The sequence below is a fragment of the Desmodus rotundus genome, chromosome X (assembly GCF_022682495.2).
Source record: "Desmodus rotundus isolate HL8 chromosome X, HLdesRot8A.1, whole genome shotgun sequence".
NCBI classification, from domain to species: Eukaryota; Metazoa; Chordata; class Mammalia; order Chiroptera; family Phyllostomidae; genus Desmodus; species Desmodus rotundus.
This window is the reverse complement of record NC_071400.1, coordinates 85092307-85113064: the sequence shown is the minus strand read 5'-3', so window position 1 is coordinate 85113064 and position 20758 is coordinate 85092307. Positions and strand designations below refer to the sequence as shown.

Genomic DNA, 20758 nt, shown 5'->3' with positions numbered 1-20758 from the left:
CACAGAAGTAATGGGTAAAGAAAGAGGAACAAAGAGACCAAGTGAGAGGAAAGGAATGAGGGAGAAAGCATGTGAGAAAGGAAAGAAGGAAAGCACAGGAAAAGAGATGAAAGGTGGTTTTTTATTGTGGAAAACAAAAGACCAAAAGCAAATCTGTTAGTGAATGCGAATTTCAAACTTAAAGTCCATCCTACTGTGGTGACATCTAGCTGGATCAGGTATCAGGCATTCAGGAGGGCAGGCACTGCACATGTTCTAGGTCCTGTCCCTGGTCTTCGTGGTCTTAGTCCGCAGCCTCATCCTCGGACTGATCTGTGGAACCGGGAGACTCACGCGACTCTGCTTCCAGGAGTCCAACTGGGCGTGGTACCCAGCCACCATCGTCAGGGTGAGCACCTATATGTGCCAGGTGATGCACAAGGAACGAAAGCAGGCTTGGGTCAAACACTTCAGCGTGGCCCAACCTGTCTCTATCTCGTTCCTGCTTGTTCTTCTTAATCACATCCTTTAACCCAAGAAGCTGAGTGGCGTCTTTCGCTGTGGGTGCCCAGATCTTTGCATCATGGTCTACACCACTGGTCGCCATCACAGGGAGGAAAGGGTGGGGCTCAAGACAGTTTACAGTACCTGCCCTGTCCGCCCTCTCCAGGAGCTGAACGACCTGACAGGATGATTTCTCCCAGAGGAAGATGTGCCCGCCGTCGCTACCGCTCACCACAAACTCACTCCCAGGGCCATAGAAACTGACACCCTTGATTGTGACACGATTTCTGTGCCCCTTATATTTCTTTGCATACTGGGCCCCATCACAGCTAGCGGAGTGGAAGAGGTAAATATCTTCATCCGTGTAACTGGCCAGGACCTCTGTGCCATCATGGCTGTACACCAGGCAAGTGATGTTTACTCCAGCATCACAGTCGACCAGGTGATGAGGACAGAACTTCTTGAGTACTCCATTATTCTCATTCTTGTCAATTTTCCTCTGGTCATAAATTCTCACAAACTGGTCCATTCCACCCACAGCAAACTGGTAAGTATTGGCGGGATTCACACAGATCGTATACAGTCCCACTTTCCTCCGATTCTCTTTTGTTACCACCACTTTTGAAGCCGGCTGGTCTTGCCTGAGGTCAATGGCAAAGACAACAGCGTCTTCACCTGAGGTCAGGAACTTAAAAGGGGAGTCTGGCTCCAGAGCCAGCTTGTGGCTGGATCCCCTATGTTGGGCCACCTGCTTAGAGAAGCTGCTGTGAGGCAGAGCAGGTAGCTGTGCCACCCGTACCTGCCCATCACGGGCACACGTGGCCAGGGTGGAATCGCCACAGTTGGGAAGGAACTTGGCCTGAAAGACGTTATTTCTGTGACCACTTTCAAAGCTCAGTACTGGCTGCTGACGCACCCAATCCCAAACTATCACTGTCAGGTCATCACTGCTACTAGCCAGCCAGGTGCCACGCTGGTTAAAGTGAACAGTATTGACACAACCACGGTGGCCTTCCAGGCTATACTGCAAGCAGAAACGCTGCACAAACACTCTTGCCCCGCAGGCCTCGTACACAAAGCGGGCGCTGGACCCCAGCTGCCGATCTCGAAGAGCACTAAGGACATTCCAGCGAGGGCGGGGCAGGGCAGAGGTCTCTGAGGACACCCAGTCCTCCAGGGCCCGAGCCTCATCTGATAAATACTGATCAGGGGTGCTCTCACTGCACGGTACCTGATGCGGGTCTTCTGCCGCTTCCTCCTCACGTTCCTCTACTTCCCGTCTTAGCCCGCAGTCACCGTGGTGGAGTGTGTCTTGGCCACCGAAGTTTTCCGCAACCGGGTCTTTATTTTCTGGGCTGGCAAAGGTGGAAGCAGTGCCATCCTCGGCTCCGTCACTGTCTCCGGTCAGTCTCACGTTCATCTGAGGTTCGGGTGCCAAATGGAGATCTGACGAGGTCTCCATCTTGGCCTCCGCTTCCCACAGCCGCTGTGGGCCATCTGCGCCACCCCCCTCACCAGACATCACAGAGGATAGTAGCTGTGGTCACCAGGCTGTAGTGGTACAAGTCCCAGATGACTGGAGAACAGCCTCAGGTGCGTTCTTCTGGGGCAGGACAGCTCGGGGTGGAATTAGACCAGCGGAGAAGATGTCAGGCCTACAGGTCAGGCGCCATTTCGGGTAGGCAAAAACCGGAAGTGCGATAACCGGCAGAGGCCGATGCCAGTATGGGAGCCGATTAGGTTCAAAAAACTTTTTCCATCTACAGTCTCGCGGTTATTCAGGCTGCACAGGGTTTTGTTTGTTTTTTTCATTATCCAGTCCTAGAGCCCAGGGCGCGGAGCCCTCTTACGCTGTCAGCCAGTGTGCTCGCTGGTTTTTCTTTTGAAGATTGAAACATACTGCAGTTAAGAGATATTCTTATTAGACAACCTGCCACAAAGCCGATCCCTCTCGGGAAAAACACTTAACTAAGCCTCTCGGTGATTTGATTGAAGTACTTTAGACCCTCCGTGTCATCAAAGCTGAAATTAACTGGTCAGTTTAATGTAGACATTGAAATAGCGACTACATCACCAATTTGAAATAGAAGCACAGCTCTTTCTTCCTCCACCAGAGATTCTATGTATTTATTTGGAGTTTGTTCTGTTTGAGATTCTTGGAGAGAAACACCATGAAGTCATGAAGAAGGAATTTTTCTGTGGTGTTATAAAGATATCACAATATTGTAAATATTTCTCAAAATAGGTAAGAGGACTGGGCTGGGGGCTTTTAGACAAAGAAATCTCTTCAAAGACTATTAACTGCGATTGCTAGGTTACCTTCAAAGCTTTGGCAAATTAATTATCTAGGATGATGTCAGTAAATTTTCAAAGGGCTACAGTAAAATGCTAAGTGCAGAAAACAAGATTTCCCTCAGAGTAATTGCAATATCAATGTAAAGTCAATTAAACATAGATGTATATAGTCTCTGAAGAGAGAGAACAGTTCCAATGCTTATAGTAATGGAAAGACACATAAAAGAATATTCATAGTGCTCTGTAGAGAATAGCACAGCACCCTGAAGACCACCTGAAAGTCTATCAAGAGTAACATAGATGAATAATTTGGCAAATATTTCTATAATGGAATAATGTACAAAAATGAAGATTAATGAATTAAAATTAAATACAGCAATATGAGTGAATCTTAAACCAATGATGAATAAAAACAAGTGAGGGAAGAATAGTCCATAATTTCACGTTTATGCAGATGTTTATATTTTTCATATGCAATAAAGCTATTTAGAAAAGATTAGCAGAACACATACTCAGGCAAGGGAGGAAAACCTTTCTTAGGCCACTCTGAAAGGATGAGGCACAGGGCGTATCTAGTCAACAGCTACCTGCCTAATTAAGCCCTGTTGTTTACCATACTTAATTCAAATTAGACTAAGCAAACATCCTGAAATGCCTTTCTTTCCTGCAACATGTTTCTCTGCCTGAATCTCTTGAGCAGGACAGGGGGAAGGGCCAAAGTTTCCCTCTGAGTTTCTGAGTGTTTTGCTTCTTAATAAACAGCTTAAAATCAATATCCCCAAAAGAAACTTAAGGATGGCAGAATTTTGGTCCCTTCATTCCTGCCTTTGAATGTTAAAGTTTTACATTCCAGAAGTTAAGTTGGTAGATTGTTTTCATTGATTCAATGATTAAGTCTGGAGAATAAGTCAGTTCAATTAAATTCTTGACTTTCATTTCAGGAGGTGGTGATGCAGATAGGCCTATTATTGTGTAAGCAAGAAACAGGTATTTAACAAGAACTATGTCTATCAAAATAGAAGAAAAATAAAACAAAGCTAATTATTAGAGCAAATTATAAACCAGTTTCCCAGTCTACAAGGCTGTGTGTTGAGAAGATTTCTAGATGTGAGGTGCAGAGTTTCCTTGGCTGGAATGAAACCAAGCAGTGACTACCTGAGACTCTCCTAGTCTGCAGTTGAATGTCTCAGGTGGTGTCCTAGGTGCTCAGGAAAATTCTGTACAGCATACACTGCATCAGTCTCTGAGATTCTTGAAGTGTGAGCTGTAGTGATGATTTCTCAAGTTCTTCTCATGTCATTTGCAATTGCAAATTGGAAGGCTGGAGGGGGGAGTGTTAGTTCTCAGTAATTCCAAAGAACAGGAGAAAAATGGAACATTAGTTTGAGGGGTTATAACCACATATTTAAGAAAACTAGAACAATTCAGGATCCAGTCACATTTACAGGTGAAAAATAAAAGTGAAAGAAAATTAACCAAACTAGAGTCTAATACCCACAACTGTGTATTATAGTTCTATGGAAACACGATTTCTCTCCCTAAAAATCACCCTCATTTTTCTCAAAGGTAGTCCAATTAACACTATTTCTGGCATAAGTCTAGTTTCAATAAATTGGCTTGATTATTTGCACAAATACAACAATAGCAATTGATCATATAGGTTTTCTTAAATCTGCTTTGCTGAATTGGTGCTGGTGGAAATGAGGCTCTTCCACAGTCATAAGAAAAGCATTCCTGGGACACATGCATGGGAAGATGTGGTGTACCAGTGATATTTACTGAGGTAAAAGCAAAGGACTATCTCCAGGTGCCCACTGTCTTATCCACGACCAGATGGCTTAGCTCTGCCACTCTGTAGACGAAGTCCAGCCTTGTCTTCACCAAGGCCTGAAGAAGGGCCAGGGTCCAGAGATGTTGTGCAATTACCCATCATCAGCAGGACATCGGAAGCTGTCATAGTTGAATTTAGTCCATGGCAAAGGTTAGTCCAGCTGTGTCGTCCAGATCAGGTTAATATAGTCTCTCTTCTCAGCTGCACTCCAGCTGGCACTGTGCTGCTGCACCCAGGCCCACACTTGGAACCCACCCAAGGTTGGGGAGCTTAGTTGCTGGCCCCACAGGGCTGCAATGGAGAGAAAGTGTGGGGTTAATGAACTGGTGGATACATGCTACTGAAAGGGACCTTTGTTAAGCTTTGATTATATTATCTCGGGCATCGGAAATGCAGGCTTTTGTTTCAAGTAGCCAATCTCTTTCCTATTCCTTTGCTGGCTTTTGCTGCATCCTTCTCCTATTCAATCTCTTTCCTGTACCTTCTAGGATTTCATGCCCTCATGCAACCCAATACCTTTTTCAGGCTACACACCTCCCCTTTATGTTTGCCATCTTGGTTCCTACTGTGAATACGCACAGCAGAGGACTTTCCCCTTTATTCCTCTCCCCCATAATCCTGGCAAGTGGACAGGTTCTACCCTGGGGAGATGGAAAGCTAATCCTTCCCCTCTACATTGAATGGAGGGGTATTAATCATCCTAGCCCGTGTTCTGCTATCCCCCCGGTGTTTCTGAAGCTGTAACTTCCAGACTTAAACCAGATTAAGGGTCACTTTCAGACTCAACCAGGCCAAGACAGTGCAGCTCCCTTCTCTTCTGTTAACCCTTAGCTGCCTGTGCAAACAGAATCTCATAGGGAATCTCCAGATTGAACTTTAATCAATCTCTCAATGCAAAGAAGCCAAGTCACATAGTTGACCTATAGGTCAGAGTGTATTCCTCAGATTCAAGTTCCCCTCAAATCTTGAGGTTCTCTGTTTGCCATGTCCCAGGAAAGCAACCTTTGTTGTTTTGTTTTAATCTGGAAAGAATGCTAAGAACCACATAAGTAAGTTGCCAGGCTGTTTTTCCAAGGGGATTTTATTGGCTTCTGAAGTCAATTTCTTCAAGTTTCTGGTGATATCCAGAATCTATGCATGTCTCTCTCAAACATCACATTCCAGTCAAAATCTTGGTTAATGACACCAGTTTCCAAGTGTGTCCTGTTATAAAAAGAATAGATTCTTATTGGTTTCATGCAAACAACCATATTGCCGTGAAATAAAAATGCCATTGAGAGGTTCCAAATTCTGGAGAGATCAGGTAGTAGAAAATATAAATGCTTCAAGATTGCTTACAAAGGCATAATTTACCAAATTTCTCTAAAAGATACAAGTTCCCTTATCTCTCAAAAACAAAAAAAAAGATTTAAAAATCAAGTAAAAAGTTTAAAACAATATTATCCTCAGTTCATTCAGTCCTATATAATCAATTATTTTTTATCCTGATTATTTTTCAGTATTTCCATAAATCCAGTTGTTCTTTAGAGTTCTATAAATTAGCACCCACTTCAAAGGTATGTTTCTGAAAATTTCTCAGAAATATGTAATTAAAATAAGTCCAAGTCCTTTCTATGGATCTTTAAGATGAAACATATTTGCAAAAACATTAGAGTAAAACAATGACTGTCTATAAATGACAAAACTTAAAATGATATGGTTATAGAACTGATAATAAACCAATTACAAAACATTTGGCTTTGCTATAACACATAATATTCCAAGATAACAATTAGAATTACAATGTAAATATATCAGAACTTTGTAGACTCTTGGAGATTTTTCCACAATCTCTAGAATATCCAGTTGAATAATAACATACACATATATGAATAAAACATAATTATTATTTTATTTGACAAAACTTCCTGTGTAACTTCAGAATATCAAATAGACTAATTAGTTTAAAATTTCTCTTATTAAGAGAGAGAATATAATCTTTGAGGTATGCTAGGGGCCCATTGGAATAACCTAATGCCATTTCCAGGATGTGAAAATATCTCATTCCAAAATTAAACCCATTGAAATTTCCAAACATATTTGACCAAAACATCTTATATCTTTATAAAACAATATTACATTATTCATTCACCCACAGTGACAATCAAAAGTATCAAACAAATATAGGTTAGCAAAAGTTTAGTTCTTAGGATTGAGACGATTATTTTCTTAAGTAATCAAGAAACTCAAGACAATGTGACACAGAACTATTTTAATAAAATAAAGAGTATTTGCTTTGTATAGAAAATAATATATCTGAAGGAGGACAATAACATAGAAAAAAAATAAACCAAAAACTTTGTCCCTCCAAAGGAACCAAGCTCTGGTCTTGCATCAACTTACATTTGGTATTTAAATAACTTTACCTAATTAAATTTATTCTAATCTTTTTCTAAGTTGTTTTTTTTAAGATTTTATTTATTTTTAGAGAGAGGTAAAGGGAGGGAGAAAGAGAGTTAGAGAAACATCAATGTGTGGTTACCTCTTACACGCCCCCTACTGGGGACCTGGTCCACAATCCAGGCATGTGCCCTGACTGGGATTCAAACCAGCAACCCTTTGGTTAGTAGGCTGACACTCAAATCAACTGAGCCATACCAGCCAGGGACATTTATTCCAATCTTATTCATCTTAATCATATGTAAAATTTCCTCTCAAGATTTCTCTTCATAAAGCTACAATTTTTTGCATCCCTCTTGGTTTTCCTGTCTTAACTCATTCGAAAGTCACCAATTTTAGAGAAAACCATGTTCTTTTAATTTCCTCAAAATTTATCTCTATACCTTATACTACCTATTACCAAAAACATAATTTCTTTCCTACATAGAATTTTTAACTTTCACAAACCTTAATTTCCAGTGACAAAAAATAAAAATTAGTATTCTTGAGGTTGACAAATTTCTGAATAAATTTCACGACTCCCAGAAACAGGCTCTTTCATTGGCAACTATATTCACAATTTTTATAAATGTATTTAATAAAATAAAGGATATATTCATTAACAGATCCAAATTTAGTTTCTAACTTCTCTGTAATAAGAAACCAAAAGTAGGGAAAATTTGATCAACTAATCTTTTTAGTATTTCATGTTATTTCAAAATATCTAGATACTTATTAGCATGTAACTTAAAATATCTCAAAAGTTTCAAGTTACCAATAGACTTTAGGAAACTATGTTTAGGCATATATGTACAGCATATAATACAGTTATTACTGAAAAGTTTTATCAAAAACTTTTACTTGTAACTTTTTATTGAGTATTAGTAAAACTATAAGGTTTCAAAGTCAACTATTAGCCAAACCATTTTCTTGACAAATGTTGTAACAGACATAATGTAAACTTATTTTTGCAAATCCTGGTAAAATAAACATATGTAATACATGTTAATAACTTTAAAAGGCATCAACCAAACTTAAACCACCTTTGATGTCAAGTATTTTCCCAGATCACATGACCCTTAGAAATATTTGGTATAGTTTCTATTTCTTAATTTATATAAGCACATAATTCTTTTAAGCCAATAAAATATTATAAATTAGAAGGAATACCATCTAGAGGCAGAATTCATCATTCTATACATATATAAACATGGATCTCACAAACATCACAACATAAACAAATCATTAATAACTGTAGAGTAGACACAAGATTTTTCATTGTGTCTTCTTGACAACTTTAAGGAGTCTAGGGAAGAGAAAGAGCAGGTATCAGGTGTGAGCAACTTTAACCACTTGTGTGTTTGAAAGTGCCCGTTTTTTTCCCCTCAGTTATTTCTGGCTCATACTGTAGCAGGGGTGTTCAACTTGTGGCTTGCAGGCCACACGCAGCCCAGGCTGCCTGTGAACGTGGCCCAACACAAAGTCATAAATTTACTTAAAACATTATGAGATGTTTTGTGATAACGTGTCACAATGTATTTGATGTGTGGCCCAAGACAAATCATCTTCTTCCAGTGTGGCCCAGAGATACCAAATGGTTGGACCCCTGCAAGTAGGTTGAGTTTACATTTCTGAAAACCTGGCAAGAAGACCTGTTGAGGCTTTCAAAATATTCCTATCATGCTTTCAAAAATCAGCTTCCAATTTTGTGAAATTTCTGATTAGTTAGTAAATCCATTAAAGTGTTTTTCAAATACACTAATACTCATAAATCTTCTATCTCAATAACCTTTTAAAAATGTCCACATTGTTAGGAAATCTATTGATTTTCCCTTCTGCCTTTTCTTAAAGTTCTCTTGTTAATTAACCCAATTAACTTCTATAAGACCCAAAAAGCTAATAGAAATTTAAATGTCTCAAGACTAGCTATAGTTCTGTGTATCTTTGTTTATTCAGTGCAGACAACATTTAATACATTGGAACATTGGAAGTACAATTGGAACATTGTACTTCCAATGTTCCAATTTTTTATTTATTTTTATTTTTTTATTGTTATTCAATTACAGTTGTATGCCTTTTCTCCCCAAGATCCAATTTTTCATATCTGCAAATATCTGAAGCTAAGTAGGAAGGGTTCTGATTGGATGATGATTTTTGTTCTAATTTCTGTCCTTCCATCTTATTAAAGGTGTCTTAATGGCTGGTTATTATATCAATATGAGAGCTTAATAAGAATTTAAATTAAGAATTTATTTTTTCAATTCAAAACATCTACTGTCTGGCCTGTGACAGTAGGATTTTATAGCAACTGAATCAGTAAGTCTTTTTTTTAAGTATGCCCTTGTTAACAAATATCTTTTTAAGTATATTTTATTGATTATGCCATTACAGTTTTCCTAATTTTTCCCCTTTATCCCCCCTCTGCCTGCTACCCCCAATCCTCCAGCATCCCCCCTTAGTTCATGTCCATGGGTTGTACATATGAGTTCTTTGGCTTCTCTGTTTCCTATACCATTCTTAACCTCTTCCTGTCTATTTTATGCCTACCAATTATGCTTCTTATTCCCTGTACCTCCCCCCCATTCTTCCCCTCCCCCTCTCCACTGAAAACCCTCCATGTTACCTCCATTTCTCTGGTTCTGTTCCTGTTCTCATTGTTTGCTTAGTTTTTGTTTTTGTTTTTAAGTTCAGTTGTTGATAGTTGTGAGTTTCTTGTCATTTTACTGTTCATAGTTTTTGACCTTCTTTGTTTTCTTAGATAAGTCCTTTTAACATTTCATGTAGTAAGGGCTTCATGATGATGAATTCCTTTAACTTGACCTTACCTGGGAAGCACTTTATCTGCCCTTCCATTCTAAATGATAGCTTTGCTGGGTAGAGTCATCTTGGATGTAGGTCCTTGCCTTTCATGACTTGGAATACTTCTTTCCAGCAGCCCCTTCTTGCCTGTAAGGTTTCTTTTGAGAAATGAGAAATCAGCTGATAGTATTCTGGGCACTCCTTTGTAGGTAACTTTCTCCTTTCCTCTTGTGCTTTTAAGACTCTCACTTTACTTTTAATCTTGGGTAACTTAACAATGATGTGCCTTGGTGTGTTCCTCTTTGAATCTAATTTCTTTGGGACTCTCTAGACTTTCTGGACTTCCTAGAAGTCTATTTCCTTCATCAGATTGGGGAAGTTGCCCATTATTTGTTCAAATAAGTTTTCAATTTCTTGCTGTTGTTCTTCTCTTTCTGGCACCCCTATGATTTGGATATTGGAACGTTTAAAGTTGTCCCAGAGGTTCCTAAGCCTCTCCTCATTTTTTTTTTTTTAATTCTTATTTCTTCATTCTGTTCCGGTTGGAAGTTTATTTCTTCCTTTTGTTCCAAATCATTGATTTGAGTCCCGGTTTCATTCCCTTCACTGTCAGTTCCCTGAACATTTTGCTTTATTTCAGTTTGGGTAGCCTTCATTTGTTCCTTCATTGTACAACTGAGCTCAGTCAGTTCTGTGAGCATCTTGATTACTAGTGTCTTGTACTCTGCATCAGATAGGTTGGCTATCTCCTCGTTGCTTAGCTCTTTTTCTGAAGTTTTGATCTGTTCTTTCATTTGGACCATATTTATTTGTCTCGGTGCACCTGTTATGTTTTAAGGGGGTGGGGCCTTAGGTATTCACCCTGTCGAAGCAACCCTCTTTGCTGCATTGTGGTGCCGTCTGTGGGGGAGGGGTCAGAGAGAGAACAGTGAGGCTCACTTGCCCGGATCTAGCCCCACTTTCCAATGAACTCTGTCATGTGAGACTGGGAGTTTCTCCCACTGTGGCAACCCCCACCACAGCTTACAGCTAGCTTTGAGTCTTAAGTTTCCCATACAGCCAGCCCTGCCTCGCTCGAGCAGTCTGTCACCTTACTGTAGGTCCTCTCAGCCAGCCCCACCTCACCACATGGTCTGTGGACTTGCCATGCATCCTCTGTGCTCAGCTGCCCATATCCTATCAGTCTGGGTGAATGTTTCTTAACTCCTTAGTTGTTGGAGTTCCATGAAGTTTGATCTTCTGGCACTTCTGGTGGTTTGTTGTTCTTAGATTGGTTGTTATCCTTCCTTTGATTGTGCGAGATAGCACCAATCAAAGTACCAATGAAAGCACCAATCATTTACTTTCTACCTGCACCTCCAACTTGGTCAGAACTCTAATGTTCATAGTTTTGATCTTCTTCTTTTTCTTAAGTAAGTCCCTTTAACAGTTTATATAATAAAGGGTTGGTGATGATGAACTCTTTTTGCTTTACCTTGTCTGGGAAGCATTGTATCTGCCCTTCCATTCTAAATGGTAGCTTTGCTGCATAGAATAATCTAGGTTGTAGGTCCTTGCTTTTCATTACTTTGAATACTTCTTGGCAGTCCCTTCTTGCTGGCAAAGTTTCTTTTGAGAAATCGGCTGACAGTATTATGGGAACTCTTTTGTAGATAACTCTCTGCTTTTTTGTTGCTGCTTTTAAGATTATTTTATCTTTAACCTTTGGCATTTTAATTATGATGTGTCTTGGTGTGGTCCTCTTCAGGTCCATCTTCCTTGGGACTCTGTGCTTCCTGGACTGTCTATTTCCTTCACCAAATTAGGGAAGTTTTCTTTTATTATTTTTATTAAATTGGTTTCCAATTTCTTGCTCTTTCTCTTCTCCTTCCAGTACCCTGATGATTTCAATGTTGGAAAGCTTGAAGTTTTCCCAGAGGTTCCTTAGCCTATCCTTATTTTTTTAGATTCCTATTCCTTCCTGTTTTTCTGAATGTTTTCTACCCATCTGGGTGAATGTGACTTCTTTAATTCCTTGGTTGTCAGACTTTCATGCAGCTCGATTTTCTGATGATTCTGGGTGACAGTTGTTTGTAGTCTAGTTGTAATTTCTGCTGTGTTTATGCGAACAGGCGTGCTGTTTTTACCTATACTTCCATCTTGACCAGTAGTCTTTCAAATGCAACAATAAAAAATTTAAAAAATGTATCTATACCATTTCAATTATTTATATTGATAATTGAATAAAAGTATCTATACTTTTATTTTTTTAATATAAAAACATATCTGTAACATTTCATTTATGTATATTGCTAATTGAATTAAAGTATCCATAGTTTTTTTTTTAATATTTTGTTCATTTATTTTTAGAGAAGGGAAGGGAGGGAGATAGGGAGGAAGAGTAACATCAATATGTGATTGCCACTTGTGCCTACTGTGGACTTGGCCCATAACCCAGGCATGTGCCCGAGGCTCGGAATCAAACTGTGAACCCTTTGGTTCACAGGCTGGCACTCAATAGCCACATCAGTCAGGGCCAATTATACTTTTAAAAGATTATATATATATATATATATAATATATATATGTACATATAATATATATACATATGTAATATGTATGCTTATGTGTGTATATGCTTTTTCTACTTGAAACCCCATCATTCCATAGTCTATTATGTCCTCTCTTCAATTAATTTATTATTTAACATACAAGTAATCTAGTTTCTATCTGAGTGTAAATTTTCAGTTATAATCATTTCATTTACATGCATCACTGAATAGTTTGGAAATAATTATTTTGTAAAATTTTGTTCTGATGTCAGTGCAATTTGCTTTGGGAAATATGCACATGACAAGGTACCCTGTAAACAAGTGGGCTGACAGCCCAAAGACCAAATCAAGCCCATTGCCTGATTTTGTAAATGAAAGATTTTTTTGGGTGGGAAGGAACTGAGCCACCCAAAACTCATTGGTTTATGTATGATCTATGGCCATTCTCATGCTACCACAACAGAGTGAGTTGTTGAGACAGAGACTAGATAGATGGTCCTCAAACAGTAAAATATTTATTATCTATCCTTTTACAGAGAAAATTCTCCAACCTGTGCTCTAAACTCGTATATTTGAATACTGGTGCCATTCAATAGATTGTAAGCTAATGTACCTACAAATATTATACTTTCTCTTATTATTTAGAATACACTAGCACAGTAAGCATGAGAGGAATATTTTGAGTCTAGCTTTCTTTGTCTCTTTTAGTTTCATGGAAGCACTCTGGTAGGGAGAGCCAAGTGTGAAAGAAATGGGAAATAACAATGAAAACCTTCACTGGGTGTTTGGAGCAGTCATTCATCTTCTTCTAGTATTCATCCTATAAACTACACTTCCTCATCTGTATGCACAGCTAGTATTTATCAAGTTAACAAGACTTATTTGTATGCATTTAAGATAATACATACACATATCACGTAGTATGATACTTATAAATGATGTTTGTTAGGTGCCTCAAAATTAAATACAAATACAACAAAGATGAACCATACTAATAAAAAAGGCAATGACTAATGCTAAAATGATGATGTACAGTCCAATGATTACATCTACTGGATGCAAGTCCGGTTTGACTTAAAAGTAAAAGAACTTCTGCAATTTATTAATCCCATAAAGTGTTGAACAGGAACCAGATTTAAGGGCTCGACACTAAAGCAATGTCTGAAATATCAAAGGCACGAATTGCCTATAACATGTGTACTATGTTACCAAAATATTTTCTCTTTTTTTATATATGTTACTTTGCAAGGAATACAAAATTATTAAAAATTAAAACCAAATATATTATAATTAAAATGAGTTTATAGTAAATGATAATTCTGCAGACTATTTAAAAGCCTCACTAATGTTATTTTCTTTTTCGTCTTCCTTCTGGCATTTAAAAAATTAAATTTCTATCTTCAGTATTATTAAAATAAAACATATCTGATTGACAGCAAATTAAATCATATGGTAACAGGCTTTCAAATATCCTTGTGATAATGAGCTTAATAGAGTAATCAGGTCACTGCTATGAATCTAAAATTAAAATTTATATTAATAAACTGCAAATATATGTTTATTGTATATTTGAATTTTAATATAGTCACTTATTATTATATTCCTTTTATTTTAGTTGAGTGATTTAATGTACCAGCTACTGTGCTCTTTGAAGGTATGGTCTTATACCAATTCATTACCCACCACTGATAATGTAGTTTATTTCAGGTTTTGGAGCACTTGCTATGAACGTACCCAACTGACTGATTGATAGAATCTACTGTATGTCTTGCAATGGGTCAGTGATGGAGGTATATCATTTTGTAAGACACATGTGCTGCTAATTTCATGGAGCTTAGAGTCTATAGTTTTATTGATCTCACGGCAGTGGGGATCTCCAATCTCACTCTTTACTACATTTTCCAAGGGTCCACTTAGGAAGGGAAGTGGAGGTAGTAGTAATTGTGAGCTCTAACCTACTCTGCCATCACACTTCACTGTCAGTCTCCATCTCCCTGACACTGATCTCAAGGTGTTGAAAAATAAAAAGCAGTCCTCTTTTAAGTGAGATTTGCCACATTGTACACCTCAAATTTGTACAATGTTATATGTCAATTAGGCAAGGGCAGAAAAGATGTGGGGATCCTCTGAGTCAGTAAAACGGAACTTCTCCTTCAGTTTTACATCCCTAGAACTTAATTATGGACTGTAAACTATGAAGTGCAATATGTGAAGACTTGAAAATGCTAATTTTTATGATAATGTGAAGTTACTTGGGAAAATTAAAAGAGGGCATTATTTGTGTCCTACTAACCTCTGTTTTTCAATCAAGTTATACAGATAAGACAACAATGAACTAATAACATCGATTCTTTCACTCCAAGAATATTATTCCTCACAAACATATATCTTCATTACAAACTATTTCTAAAACTTTAAAAAATTTAAATGGAAGGACAGTTCAGTTCCAAGTATCATTGTCTCTGTAGAAAGAACAATGGCAATGAGGGGTTTCTCAATAAATAAAATAAATCAGTACATTTTGATTTATTTTATGGTTAAAATACTTCTACCACACATGAACTCTGTCTCTTGGAAAATTCCTTTTCATCACTGCATTTTCTATTATGATGTTCCTACAAACATGTACTTTTCTTTCTCTTTTTCTGTATATTTGGTTTAATAACATTATAGTTCACAAAATTCTCAGAAGTAAAAACAAATTAAAATTGCACCACTACTGCTACCTTCAATTGAAGGTGAGGTAGTTGGGAACAATTTCTGCTGAAGGACTCACTGGTGACCTAGAAAACATTGACATAACCATTATTTCTATGACTCCCTCAATTTTAAGAAAATAGAAGTTTCAGCCTTCATTATCAGCTCTCTGTATAAGGTTTTACCCTGAAATCCTTTACCCTATATGTTCTTCCAAGGCAAATACATGTGAGAAAAAAGATGATTGTATTTTTTAAAATATATAATGCAGAGCTGGACTTTCATCTTATTGTAACAGAATCAATTGCAAATGTCTGGTCATATAAATACATGATTGGAATTTTTCCTAGTGAAATATAACATATCAAAATTGCAAATAATCTAGCTTAAGAAGCTATATTGCTATTAGCAAAGAGTAAATTAAATTATTTTCCAGTATCATATATTGCTTATTGCCAGAAGCAAATGAGTAAACTTAATAATAATGGAGTTATGGTTATATCGTTGAATTCAAACAACAGGAAAAAGGAAGTGGGACTTATTGTATTATCTTCAAAAAGTTTTCGTACTCATGATGAGTTTTTAGATGATTAAATGTGAAACTAAAAATGTCAAAACAAGTTATAAAATGGCATTTCACAAAAAACTTACATTCCTTAACATAACCTGATTTTATTACTCATCTGAAGGGATCAATCCAATTTTACTAGCTTTTATTCAAGGGAGTACATTTTATTGTATCTTCATATCTAATATTTTATTTTGTATTGTTCAAGTACAGTTGTCTCCATTTTCCCGCCACCACTTCCTCCCCACCCCCACCTCCCACCCTCAATCCTTCCCCCTTTTGGCTTTGTCAAGTAGTATTTAAAATATTAGATATGAAGGGAAAGGGCCATATCTAATATTTTAGATACTGCTTGACTTTAGAGTTTAAAGTGATGGTGCTTTGTATTTTTAAATTTTATTCTCTATTATATTAAACTGGTTTAAAAAACAATTTTGAGGAATAATGAGGTATTGTTTTTAGTTCATGCTACTTGAACTTTACATATTTGTAATACTAACAAATAAGGCAAATTCACACTTATTATACCTGATAAATAACATGTTTTGGAGATAGGATATAATTGCAAATCACACTTCCCAGAAACTATTTTTAATAGAAAAGAAAAAATAGTAAAATTAAAATGATTACCAAAAGGGAAAACAAATAATTTATGTAAAGAATAAGGTCCTGAAAACAAAATCACCCATGCTAAAACTTTTGCTGAACATTAATTTATAAGTTTAAATGACATGAACTTTCTAAATCTTTAAAGGTATTACTTACATAACTTCATGAAGAATTGATATTTTATATTTTAACCCTACATCTGCTACCAATTTAATTTCAGTGAATCTCTAAACAGTGTTACAATGCACTGCTAAATGATTGTTTGTCACTATTCTACCAAATTACCAAATTGAATGTTAATAAATATTTAATATGCTTCCTGTTAAAGATCAGGATACAAAATATATTTTTCTTCAAAGATTAGAGAAGAGAGTCCATTATGTTTATCTTTAGGAGCAAAGACTAGTTCCTAAAGATAAAAGAGTGTTTGGTTTGCTGATATAAGTTCAGAGGAGAAACGCTGGCTTTGTAAATATGGTATACTTAAATAACTCAGTGAGTGGGGAGAGAGGGAGAAGTAGAGGAGGAGGTGGTGGAGAGAGAGAAAGAAGGAGAGAGAGGTGAGGTAGAGGGAAGGATAAAGGAGGGAAGAGGAGATATTTTCATTTAAACCTTTTCTGGACAAAGAAATCTTCTTTGGAAATCTTTTCTATTTATATTTACCTGCATATAGAAAGTGAAATATCATTTATTTCTTGCCACTATTATTGTGATGGCAAAGTTGTTCACACTTTTCAGTAGCTGAACAAGCTCTCCATTATTTAGAAACAAAGGAACTCATAAAGATAAAAAGGTAAACAAGATTGTATTTTTTTTACATATTCTGCATGCTGACTTTAATTCATTCTAATATATCAAATTGAGAAACAAAGGAATAAAAAACTTTTATTTTATTTTTGTTTTTACATTTTATTTATTTTTGGAGAGATGGGAAAGGAGGGATAGAAGGGAGGGAGAGAAACATCAATGTGTGAAGTAATTGTACATGGGTGTGCGTTGCAAAGTTGAGCACAAAGTGAAGTAGGTGAATATGAGGAGTCATTTTGAGGGTAGTCATTCTACTTCATTCTGCAGCTAGCTCCAAATTATTCACACAAGGATGCATGTACTTGGTCTTGTGTTCATACTTGTCAGCACATGCTAAACAATGATGAAAAATAGCCTTGAATGGGGTAAATACAGGGTGAGTTAATCTATGCTTAAGAAATAAGCTGTAGTATAATGCTGGTACTATCAACCATCATCATACCTGTCATCAACTGGATGATGAGTTTACACTCAACAGCATTTGCTGGACATTATTACATTTGTCCTATTAGGTGTTAACAGAGAAAAAAATAAATCGGGAAACATGACTGGCATGCAAAGCCAGTCACATGACCTTTATCAAATAGTATGGCATTCAATAGATTTATGTTCATATCCTACAGTACAACGAGGTAATGGGACAAGATGTACTAAGAGGGATGTAATTCCCAATAAGACTCATCCAATTGTTTTAGACTACACTCATCGAATTCTACCATGCTGTTGGCAAGCACTAAAACCTTAAAGGAATAGAGATTTTAAAAAACTTAAAAAAAAATGAATCACCTACATGCAGTCTTTTACAATGTGCAGAACCAATGAAGCACTAACACGTTGAACTGAAGTACTAGACAGTTTTGATGGGCAGAGAGTGTAGTGAAAATGAGCTGAAAACTTCTGGAAGAAACATATCTATATTATTCTAAACAAAGTATATTATCCCTCACAAAAAAACATCGTACTATGGAAACACAGTATGATGACATGAAACGATGACATGAAACTCTCAAACAGGTGAGAGTTCATTAGGCACTACTTAAAGAAAAACAGTCTTATGGGCATACATTTTTGTCAGGCCAGAAACCAACTACATATATAACTTGCCCGGCTACACAAGATTAATCCTAAGGAAATGAAAAAATAAAATCAACATCTGTAATAGGCAAGTTTAGCAGAAACTGAAAGTGATCAACACAGGATAAGGAGTTTGGAGGAACCATAAAGAACATTCATGGAATAGCAACTTAGACTTGTTTACACAGAAGATGTCCTGTCGAATGTGTTCACACCCTACATCTCACATTAAAAAATAACTGCTACCCACTCTGAGTGGGGTAAAACAGGAAGTCTATACTCCTCAACCTGTGGATAAAATCCTAAGTGTGTTCCATAATTTTCTCCTCACTTATAGAAAAACATACATTCTCTAGCCACATTAGTGTCAAAAAACAAAGGCATATTATAGTAAGTAAAATATTGAGGCCCTTAACAATGGTTAACACTCAAGTATTTATTTAAAATTATACCTTCTTTATCTACCCAGTGACACAGAACCCCAATATTGGATAAGTACCTAAGAAAAATGAGTGCATATATTTGTCAGGACATATGTACCAGAATGTGCATAGAAGCTTCATCCAAAGTAGCTCCAAACAGGATACAATCCAAGTGGTAGACAACAATAGAATGGATAAATGTTCATATGATGGAATTTTTATGCAATAAAAATATGCATAGATAGCAAAATGGGAACTGATCTCACAAGCAGCTACACAGATACTACACTTAGTGAAACAAGCTAGACACAAAAGACTACACAGTATAAACATCCAGTTAAATGAAACCATCTATTTTTAAAAATATTTTATTAGTACATTTGTTAGCTATTTAAGTATGTTCTGGGATTTCAGATGTGTGTATCAAAATATAATACTTCAACTTTTCAAGGAGCTCATTTTAAGTGTAATTGCCATTCAAACTTTATATGTAAAGTCAAGTACATAATAAAGCTATTATTACATGAAAGTATTTACTAAGAAAATAAAAAGAATGCTTTTAGGATCCCATATATACACTTCTCCAATTATATCTCCCAACCATCCCCTAGGAAAACACACACACATAAAAAATTAGGTAATGACTATTTCCTTGCTTTTCTAGGTTATACATATTGTATTTATATAGTGTGCATATTTGCCCTTTAAAGCAAAACACAACACGAATGGAGTACAGTGCAAAAATGCTAAATAACCAAAGCAATGTGGTTCCCTAAAAAGAATGTATCTGTACAACACCACTCAGGCAGAGAGTGAAATATTGTTAGACTCCTAGAAGAATAAGGGAGGTAAATTCCTTTTACCATCTCCCATCACTATGCCCTCTTTTTTATCATAGTTTACTACTGCCCTGACTCCTCCTAATAGTTTTGGACTGATTTCTTCTGTTGTGAAGGGGAGGACTAACACAGGCCTGTAACTATTTCTTCACTACCTGGGATGCCAGGTGGGAGTAAATGACCTGCTTGTAAAAGTGCTAATAACCTTGACAGTAGCTCTTTGTAAACACGCTAAGATCTATCAGTTCCACCAGTGCATACCTTATCTGTCTAGTGTTTATTTTAAATAAACCTGGAGAGGCAGACCTCTGGAATGGATGTGCGAGGATTAAGTATACATAATTTAAAGTCCCTGGAAATTAACTTAAGGGCATACAGAAAATGGGAAAAATATTCAAAGTAATCTATTAAATCTCAGTAAGAACATTCAAGAGTCTGTGATATGTGAGCTATGGTCTGCTTATAGAATTTCTACTGCAAGAGGGAGGAGGGGTCAATAAGATACTCTCTCCTCCCAGCAACCTGTGTAGCGCTGCAGTTTCACCATGGGAGGTCAAGCTGCTTATGTCTGTCATTCACCCTCTACCCAACAAGCTCATTGTTAATGAAACTCTCTTCCAGGCAAACACAGTCAAGATAACCGGGGTACATTTCCCCGGTTATGTCACCTTGCTCCCACTGTACGGCAAGAACTCTGCTCAGGTGTAACAGGCTGTTGACACAGGGCCTTGATAACCTCCCTCTCCCTGCCTGTCTTGTTAGGCAGATAAAAAGACAAACCAAGAAGACCTGAGACTACCTACCATCCTTCCCCACCAGTGCCCACTCACAGAGCAGAGGTGTCACTCACCAGACAGAAATTTAACATAAAGAACAAAAAAAAACCAGATAGTCAAGACGAGTCATTTTGGCATCACACTTATCCTGGGGGTCCAGTAGGCTGCTTGCATGCACTAGACTGCATGTACTCAGGAGCTTCTGTAGAATGTGGAGGAAGACTTGAAAGCCTTCTGAAATCGCAAACAGATCCATTAGCGAAGAGCACAGCTTTAATAACTCAAGGTTCTTAAGCATAACTGCTGACAAATCACTGGCTAAACAGTAATCTACTCAGACACATGGTGACTACTAGGAAGCCACACTTAAAAATAAAATCACACTCAGTTGGTTTCTTTCCAATGCTGAAAGATAAAATTTTGAACCCAGAACCATGAAAGCAGTCCCCAAGCCACAAGTTGATCAATGGTGAAGGGTAAACATCTTCTTCAGAGGCTTAAGTACAGCCTTGGCTGACAAGTGTCTTATGCTGACTACAGGTGGATCCCTAGGATGTCAGGCTAAAAGATAAGAACATGGAGAAAATCTGAGGAAGGATTTCAGAAGCT

The 20758-nt window shown here is 37.2% G+C and overlaps 1 pseudogene; it reads right to left on the bottom strand.

Moving 5' to 3' along the window:
• Positions 1-283: 283 nt before the first annotated feature.
• LOC112313264 (DDB1- and CUL4-associated factor 8 pseudogene) lies at positions 284-1945 on the bottom strand (annotated as a pseudogene).
• Positions 1946-20758: the final 18813 nt, after the last annotated feature.